General features: G+C 35.7%; 1 long non-coding RNA gene across 2 annotated transcripts in view; it reads right to left on the bottom strand.

Annotated features, from left to right (window-relative positions):
• The window catches only part of LOC133536437 (uncharacterized), a 141,219-nt gene extending 133,211 nt beyond the window's left edge, over positions 1-8,008 (bottom strand). For both annotated transcript variants that reach the window (XR_009802461.1, XR_009802462.1), the window contains exon 1: positions 7,565-8,008. This is a non-coding gene — a long non-coding RNA (uncharacterized LOC133536437). The remainder of the gene's footprint in view (positions 1-7,564) is intronic.
• Between the last annotated feature and the right edge of the window lie 1,098 nt (positions 8,009-9,106).

Below are 9,106 nucleotides of genomic sequence, written 5' to 3'. Positions count from 1 at the left end.
TGTTATTATTAATAATTAATGATGTTTATCTTTGTGGAAACACTGATCATCTTAATGATTTCGCACAATAAATATATATTTTTGATGTCATGTTTTAAATAGGTTAAATATACTCCTCCCCTCTTAAATATACTCCTCCCCTCTTATGTTTTACGGATCATCTTTAAGTAGCTTTCTGTCTTATTCGGGGCGTGTGTCATTCACCAAAGCTCTGCTCCGGCCTTTTGGGAGGTTTTGTTGTTGTATTGATACAACACGGGAGCGCCTGGGAGTGTGTGTTATCAGACTAGGTGGAACTACAAGGAGCTGTGGTAGGAAATGGGCTCCTAATGAGTGTGTGATGCAACAGTTGCTTTGCATCATACTGGTGTCTTGCGTAGTCCCTGAATGCAGACGTTCAGCTGGGCCACAGTAAATGAACGAGTAAAACATCAAGGGGCATAAGTGAGTTTGTAGAAATATTCATGCAATAGGTGAGCATACCTGTCATACCCTTCTGTTTACTTCAGGAACATTATTTTGCAGTTCCTTCCCAGCACCCTCTACTTCCAATAGTTTTCTATCAATCTTCCGTATTTTAACCTTTTATTTGGAAAATAATTAAATCCTTTCTGGTACTTTTATTAACAGTTAAATAATTACGTGGTTTTTGGGAATAATTATCACTTGTATTGATTGTAATATTTGTAATGAATTACCTGCACACTCAAAGTTTGATACAAGGTCGTCATTAGAGTTCTAAAAATACCAATCGCGTTATTCCCAAGATTGCGTTAATTTGTTCCAACTAGGGATTTAACTAGGGTTGAGGTGCGGGGGGCAGGGGATATATTGTAGCATCCCGGAAAAGTATTCTGGGTATTTGTTCTGTTGTGTTTATTAGGGGTGTAACGGTACGTGTATTTGTATTGAACCGTTTCGGTACGGGGGTTTCGGTTCGGTACGAGGGTGTATCGAACAAGTTTGTATTCTTAAGTCTTAACAAGCTGCTCTGCTTTCTGCCTCTGAGCGGTCAGCACCCAGCATTGTCCCGCCCACACAACCATCTGATTGGTTACATACAAAGCCAATCAGCAGTGCATATTCAGAACGCATGTTGTAAATGCTTCATTGTCGAGCAGATGTGTGCGTTTAGCAGCGGATATCGTACACTCCCCAAATTATAAAAAAAACACTTTCCAGTCACAACTATTACAAACATCAGTATGAGCCCGTTGACATTTTAGAAACTTAAACTGCAGTTCACAGTTCTGGCTTGAGGTGATGTGAAGGCTAATTAGCTTTTAGCGTTACTTTAGCTCATTTTGCTGTGTGTGTGTGCGCGTGTGTGTGTGTGTGTGTGTGTGTGTGTGTGTGTGTGTGTGTGTGTGTGTGTGTGTGTGTGTGTGTGTGTGTGTGTGTGTGTGTGTGTGTGTGTTTTAGGGGCAGCAAAGCCCTGTCTGTCTGTTATTTCATGTGAACTCCATAGATTTTCCGGGATGAATAGTCTCTCCTATTGCAATTGTACTATTTTTCAGCTATAGTTACATTAATCATTAGTAATGTAGCACCCTAGTTTTGAATGGCAGGGTCCCTGCTATCACATGTTGACAAAAATACAACATTTACATAATAAAAGTCAACTACAGGCTTCCCAAATGCTGTAATAAATTATGCATGACGAGTTGACTTGAAACTGTTTATTGTTGCATTTTTTATTTGTAGAGGAAAAGTTTTGTCATTTTATTTAATCAAAGCAACAAATTGAGGCAGTTTAATGTGGATTAGATAGTACTTTATTTATTCCGTCAGGAGAGTTCCTTCAGGAAAATTAACGTGGGCAAAATTATTATAATGTTCCCAATGTTAATAGGATAAAGCCATTGTTTACAAATTTGGTACATAAATAACCCAAAAAATTGTATTTGTTCGTTTTCTTACTGTACCGAAAATGAACCGAACCGTGACCTCTAAACCAAGGTACGTACCGAACCAAAATTTTTGTGTACCGTTACACCCCTAGTGTTTATGTTGCATTACGGTGCGGATTTTCTCCCGAAATGTGTTAGTCATTCTTGTTTGGTGTGGGTTCACAGTGTGGCGCAAATTTGTAACAGTGTTAAAGTTGTTTATACGGCCACCCTCAGTGTGACCTATATGGCTGTTGACCAAGTATGGCTTGCATTCACTTGTGTGTGTGAAAAGCCGTAGATATTATTATGATAGGGCCGGCGCGCAAAGGCAGTGCCTTTAAGGTTTATTGGTGCTCTGTCTTTTTTGCCACTTGTGCCAGCTTTTTTTGAACATGTTAACAGGCATCAATTTCCAAATGAACTAATATTTGCAAAAAATAACAACGTTTACCAGTTTGACAATTATTAACCTGTCTTTGCAGCCTATTCAATTGAATATAGGTTGAAAAGGATTTGCAAATAGTTTTATTTTGTTTTTATTTATGATTTTACACAGCGTGCCAACTTCACATGTTTGTGTGTCTTCTCAATTGCTCTGTTGATTGCTGTTCTGAATGATGCTGGGCCGGGTTTGGTTTTGGAATGAAACATTTTTTATTATGGTATTATTGTGCATTATTTTGTTGTACTGATTAATAAAAATAAAAAAAAAGATTGAATTATTTATAAATTAGGGCTGTCAAATGATTAAAATATTTATTGCGGTTAGTCAAATGTTGTTCAGAGTTAACTCAAAATTGTGATTAAAGTAGATACCGTATTTTCTTGAATTGCCGCCGGGGCGCTAATTAATTTAAAACCTCTTCTCACTCCTGCGCTTACCAAAGGCATGAGGTAAAAGTAAGCATGCGCTAATTATTTCAAAACCTCTTCTCACTCCGTCACTTACCAAAGGCATGCAGTAAAAATTAGAGTGTGATGTAAGCTTGGACCTTAAATCCTATTGAATAACTCTGCGGTAATTCAAGGATATACGGTAGATTATATTTTTCATTATTAATAAGTAAGAATGAGCAATCCTCAACTTTCTCAGTCTTTTTTGCCACTTGCGCCAGCTTTTTTGAAACAGGCATCAACTTCCAAATGAGCTAATATTTGCAAAAAAAAAACGTTGTCCAGTTTGAACGTTAATTATCTTGTCTTTGCAGTTTATTCAATTGAATAGACTGCAATTGAACATGCCAACTTCATTGGTTTTGGGTTTTGTACAACGTCACAACCGACGTGCGTGGGGGAGGGGGAGCGTGGCCTGCGGGCCTGCAGCGAAGTGGGGTGTGCCACGAACGGACCTCGAAGTCAGCGACAGGTGTGTAGAGGGCCCACTAGGGCCTTGTTATCTAATCACCTGTCACTCTGTATCAGCAGCAATACGGGAGTAGAGAGGTGTTGGAGCTGGAGTGAGACCGAGAGCGAATCTTCCAGAGAGACAAAAGGAAATTTGCTTTAAAGCATCCTGCAGACATTTCCACAATAAAAGCATATTGTAAACCATGAAACATTTGGAGGAAGTATGAAGAAAGGCAAGATTGCTTTATAAATATTTCATGCTGCCATGGTTTGATTTCACATTTTCGGGACTTATGCAGATCCCTAATACACAAAACAGGTAGCAGTTGGTAGGCGGTTTTGCATGATAGGGCCCTTTTCAAGCAGGTTTTTAAGCACTTTAAATGCATATAAAAGGTGCTATTAAATCCAATCTACACATCAATGACACAAAAATGACACAAAATATACCGCACACGACTGTCAAAAACAGGCCTGGGCAATTATTTGAACTCAGGGGCCACATTTAGAGAAAAAAATGTGTCTGGGGACCGGTTTATCTATTTTTAGGAACGCTACAAGCGAGATCAGGTGTGTGGCTCGCACACCGGTACACAATTAACTCATCTCCTCACACTGTATAAAAGGGGAGAAGGAGGAGAGATCGAGGCAAAAGGAGTAGGGGAACCCGCAGCAGTACCGGAAGAGAGCGAGCGAGCCGAAGACAGCGACAATGAGGGCGGCTGAAGGCGACCAAGGAGCGAGCAGTGGAGAAAGAGCTGAAAAGCGACCCGACCGCAGACAAGCTTTATTTGAAAAATTAAAAAGAGTCAAACCTGCTCAAAGCAATGTCCTTCCTTGATGGTCCTGGGAACCCGCACGACGATGGCAAGAGACTGTCACATTAACCATTGAAATACTTTGTACAGTTGAAGACTTACGGCCATTAGAAAACATCACTGCACATCAAAAAAGCAGCTACACTTTCTTAAAGATCTAAAAAAAAAATATTTGAGAATGTCCGGTGGGCCATATTGAAAAGCTTAACGGGCCGCATGTGGGCTTACACATCTGTGAAAGCACCATTAATGCTGAAAGGTACATACAGGTTTTGGAACAACATATGCTGCATTCCAAGCGCCGTCTTTTTCATGGACGCCCCTGATTATTTCAGCAAGACAATGCCAAGCCACATTCAGCACGTGTTACAACAGCGTGGCTTCGTTAAAAAAAGAAAAAAAAAAAAAAAAAGAGAGTGTGGGTACTTTCCTGGTCCGCCTCCAGTCCAGACCTTTTTCCCATGGAAAATGTGTGTTGCATTATGAAGCGTAAAATACGACAGCGGAGACCCTGGACTGTTGAACAACAGAAGCTCTACAGCAGGGGTGTCCAAACTTTTTCCACTGAGGGCCGCACACTGAAAAATCAAAGCAAGCGGGGGCCATTTTCATCATTTTTATTTAAAAACCAATACAATATATGTATAAAAAAATATACATTTAGGCCTCCACTCAGTTACGATCCCGGGGACCCCAAAGGGTTTTGGTCGGAAAAAATATTAAAAATGTGTCATTATTCAGTATTATTATTTTCATTATTATTCAAATTTTAAATCTCTAGATCAACATTAGGAAAAAAAAAAAGGAAAAAAACACAAAATATGCAATATTTTCACCCAATAACATTTTTTTAGGTGGAATATTTGAGATTATATAATAATTGGAGCCATAATTTTGGATTTTGATTCATTATTATTTTTTGAGCAATTACACATAAAAAAAAATCACACTAAAATAATTGGGGATCCAAAAGTGTCCTACTCATTAAAGTGTTAAAAATAAAAAAAAATTTAGGTGGAATATTTGAGATTATATAATAATTAGAGCCTTAATTTAGTATTTTGATTCATTATTATTTTTTGAGCAATGACACTTAAAAAAAAAACCACACTAAAATAAATGGGGATCCAAAAGTGGCCTACTCATTAAAGTGTTAAAAATACAAATTTTTAAAGTGGAATATTTGAGATTATATAATAATTTGAGCCTTAATTTTGGATTTTGATTCATTATTATTTTTTGAGCAATGACACTTAAAAAAAAAAAAAAAAATCACACTAAAATAATTGGGGATCCAAAAGTGTCCTACTCATTAAAGTGTTAAAAAAAACATTTTTTTAGGGGGAATATTTGAGATTATATAATAATTGGAACCATAATTTTGGATGTTGATTCATTATTATTTTTTTGAGCAATGACACTTTAAAAAAAAAAAAATCACACTAAAATAATTGGGGATCCAAAAGTGTCCTACTCATTAAAGTGTTAAAAAAAACATTTTTTTAGGTGGAATATTTGAGATTATATAATAATTGAAGCCTTAATTTTGGATTTTGATTCATTATTATTTTTTGAGCAATGACACTTAAAAACAAATCACACTAAAATAATTGGAGATTCAAAAGTGTCCTACTCATTAAAGTGTTAAAAATAAAACATTTTTAGGTGGAATATTTGAGATTATATAATAATTGGAACCATAATTTTGGATGTTGATTCATTATTATTTTTTGAGCAATGGCACTTAAAAAAAAATCACACCAAAATAATTGGGGATCCAAAAGTGTCCTACTCATTAAAGTGTTAAAAATAACATTTTTTTAGGTGAAATATTTGAGATTATATAATAATTGGAGCCTTAATTTTGGATTTTGATTCATTATAATTTTTTGAGCAAGGACACTTATAAAAAAAAAATCACACTAAAATAATTGGGGATCCAAAAGTGTCCTACTCATTAAAGTGTTAAAAATAACATTTTTTTAGGTGAAATATTTGAGATTATATAATAATTGGAGCCTTAATTTTGGATTTTGATTCATTATAATTTTTTGAGCAAGGACACTTATAAAAAAAAATCACACTAAAATAATTGGGGATCCAAAAGTGTCCTACTCATTAAAGTGTTAAAAATGACATTTTTTAGGTGGAATATTTGAGATTATATAATAATTGGAGCCTTAATTTTGGATTTTGATTCATTATTATTTTTTGAGCAATGACACTTAAAAGAAAATCACACTAAAATAATTGGGGATCCAAAAGTGTCCTACTCATTAAAGTGTTAAAAATAACATTTTTTTAGGTGGAATATTTGAGATTATATAATAATTGGAGCCTTAATTTTGGATTTTGATTCATTATTATTTTTTGGAGCAATGACAGTTAAAAACAAATCACACTAAAATGATTGGGGATCCAAACGTCTCCTACTCATTAAAGTGTTAAAAATAAAAAAAATTTAGGTGGAATATTTGAGATTATATAATAATTGGAGCCATAATTTTGAATTCCGATTCATTATTACTTTTTGAGCAATGACACTTAAAAAAAAAAATCACACTAAAATAATTGGGGATCCAAAAGTGTCCTAATCATTAAAGTGTTAAAAAATAAATTATATATATTTTTTCACAATTTACTTTTAGTACAATAATCTCGAGATCAACTTCAGATCTATCCGTCAATTATTAGTTTTATTGTTGCTTATGTTTTTTGTTTGTTTTAGGCCCTTCTTAAAAAAAAAAAAAAGTTCTTTTTTTTTTATACGGCAAAACTTTTAGAACATTTGTTATTTTTATTTTTATTTTTTTAAGTGGAATATTTAATGTGACGTAATCGGAGCCTTGAATAGGTCAATAATTTAAAATGACATTGATTTTGATTCATTATTATTTTTTAAAGAAAGAAACAGCCTGCATGGCAGCTTTGTGTTATAAGAGTAAACATTGCAACTATTTCTTGTTACATTTCACACGTTTGCTCTTTTATAACACTTTTTATGTTTTTAATTTTTTTCAATTGCATTCTTAAAATGTGCCGTGGGGCCGTTAAAAAATAACCCGCGGGCTGCACTTTGGACACCCCTGCTCTAAATAAAACAAGAATGGGAAAGAATTCCACTTTCAAAGCTTGAACAATTAGTTTCCTCAGTTCCCAAACGTTTATTGAGTGTTGTTAAAAGAAAAGGTGATGTAACACAGTGGTGAACATGCCCTTTCTCAACTACTTTGACATTATTATTTGCAAAAAAAAATAAAGATTATGAGTTTGAACATCAAATATATTGTCTTTGTAGTGCATTCAACTGAATATGGGTTGAAAAGGATTTGCAAATCATTGTATTCCGTTTATATTTACATCTAACACAATTTCCCAACTCATATGGAAACGGGGTTTGTAAAAGGAAAAAATGTAAAAAATGCACCTCAAGATCCGTCACTGTAGTCATTCAACTCGCAATAAATGACAACAGTTGCATTTACTCCTTGGGAGACTTGCACTTACCTTGTTTTACTTAGTTCAAGTCCGCTGGGGCCCAGGTCCAAGGGTGGTTGACGTGCCACCGAGTTGGCTCCCGGGTATCCCGAGAGGTTTACGTCTGTGTGGTTCCTCAAGGAAATGGGTGATGGGAACACCTGCCTCAGCTTTGCCCGCAACTCCCCCTAAACCTCTTGTGTTTTGTTTCCATGTTGTTGTTGTTGTGTTACAGTTACTGTAACGTGCTGTGGAAGGATGTGCTGTATTCTTGTAATTTGATGTCAAAAATAAAGAAAAAAAAAACACAAACCAGGAACCAGAAACAGGCAAACTGGAAACAGCGAACCGGAACCAGCAAACAGGAAAAACTGGAAATATCTAACAGGAAACCAAGAAACTAGGAGCTCGGAGCGAGAAGACAGCAAACTACAAATAGCTATCAGGAACCAGGATACAGCTTACAGCGACAACGACAATACTCCAGCACTGACTGGAGGGCAAAGCAGGGTTTAAGTAGCAGCCGGCTGATTGACACCAGGTGTGGCCAGGTGCCAATCAGCCGCAGCTGAGTGGAAAAAAGCAGGAAACTAACCAAAATAAAAGCGCTGACAGGAAATAAAGACAAAACTGAGGAAAAACTAAAACGTAACCAAACTGTCAGAGACAAGCCTGACAAGGTTGTCCTGAAGAATTTGGAGGTAATCCTCCTTTTTTTATTGTCCCATTTACTCTCTGTAAAGGCCCAGTTCCATTGGCAGTAAAACAGGCCAAGCGCATAATACTACCACCACCATGCTTGACGGTAGGTGTGGTGTTCCTGGGATTAAAGGCCTCACCTATTCTCCTCCAAACATATTACTGGGTATGGTGTGGCCTAACAGCTCAAATTTTGTTTCATCCGTCATCACATGGACAAAGATAAGACCTGCTGGAGGAAAGTTCTGTGGTCATCATCAAGAGCCTGTGAAGACAATTACTAAAAACTAGAGATGTCCGATATCATCGGACTGCCGATATTATCGGCCGATAAATGCTTTAAAATGTATTATCGGAAATTATCGGTATCGGTTTCAAAAAGTTGGATGAAGATAATCTATTTTTACAATTGACTTTACAATGCAGTTTTAGAGGCTGTTCTTCGGCAGCTGCTTCACTGGAAAAATCCTCAGACTTTTTTACTGAAAAATCCCCGTTTTTTTAACAGAAAAAAAAAATCCAGATTTTTTTGGACAGAAATGATGCAGAATTTCTGACAGAAAAAAAAATCCAGATTTTTTTGACAGGAAACAATTTGCTGACTTATCGACGTTTTGACAGAAAAAAATATCAAGATTTTTTGACCGAAAAAAAATCCTGATTTTTTTTTACCCAAAAAATTCAGAATTTTTTACGGAAAAATCCTCAGACTTTTTTACTGAAAAATCCTCAGACTTTTTTACTGAAAAATCCCCATTTTTTTTAACAGAAAAAAATCCAAATTTTTTTTTGACAGAAATAATGCCGAATTTTTGACAGAAAAAAAATCCAGATCTTTTTGACAGGAAAAACATTTCTGACTTTTTGACAGAA

The sequence above is a fragment of the Nerophis ophidion genome, linkage group LG17 (genome assembly GCF_033978795.1).
Source record: "Nerophis ophidion isolate RoL-2023_Sa linkage group LG17, RoL_Noph_v1.0, whole genome shotgun sequence".
In the NCBI taxonomy this organism is placed as follows: Eukaryota; Metazoa; Chordata; class Actinopteri; order Syngnathiformes; family Syngnathidae; genus Nerophis; species Nerophis ophidion.
Note: the sequence above shows the minus strand (reverse complement) of the source record. Positions and strands in the feature narration are given on the sequence as shown.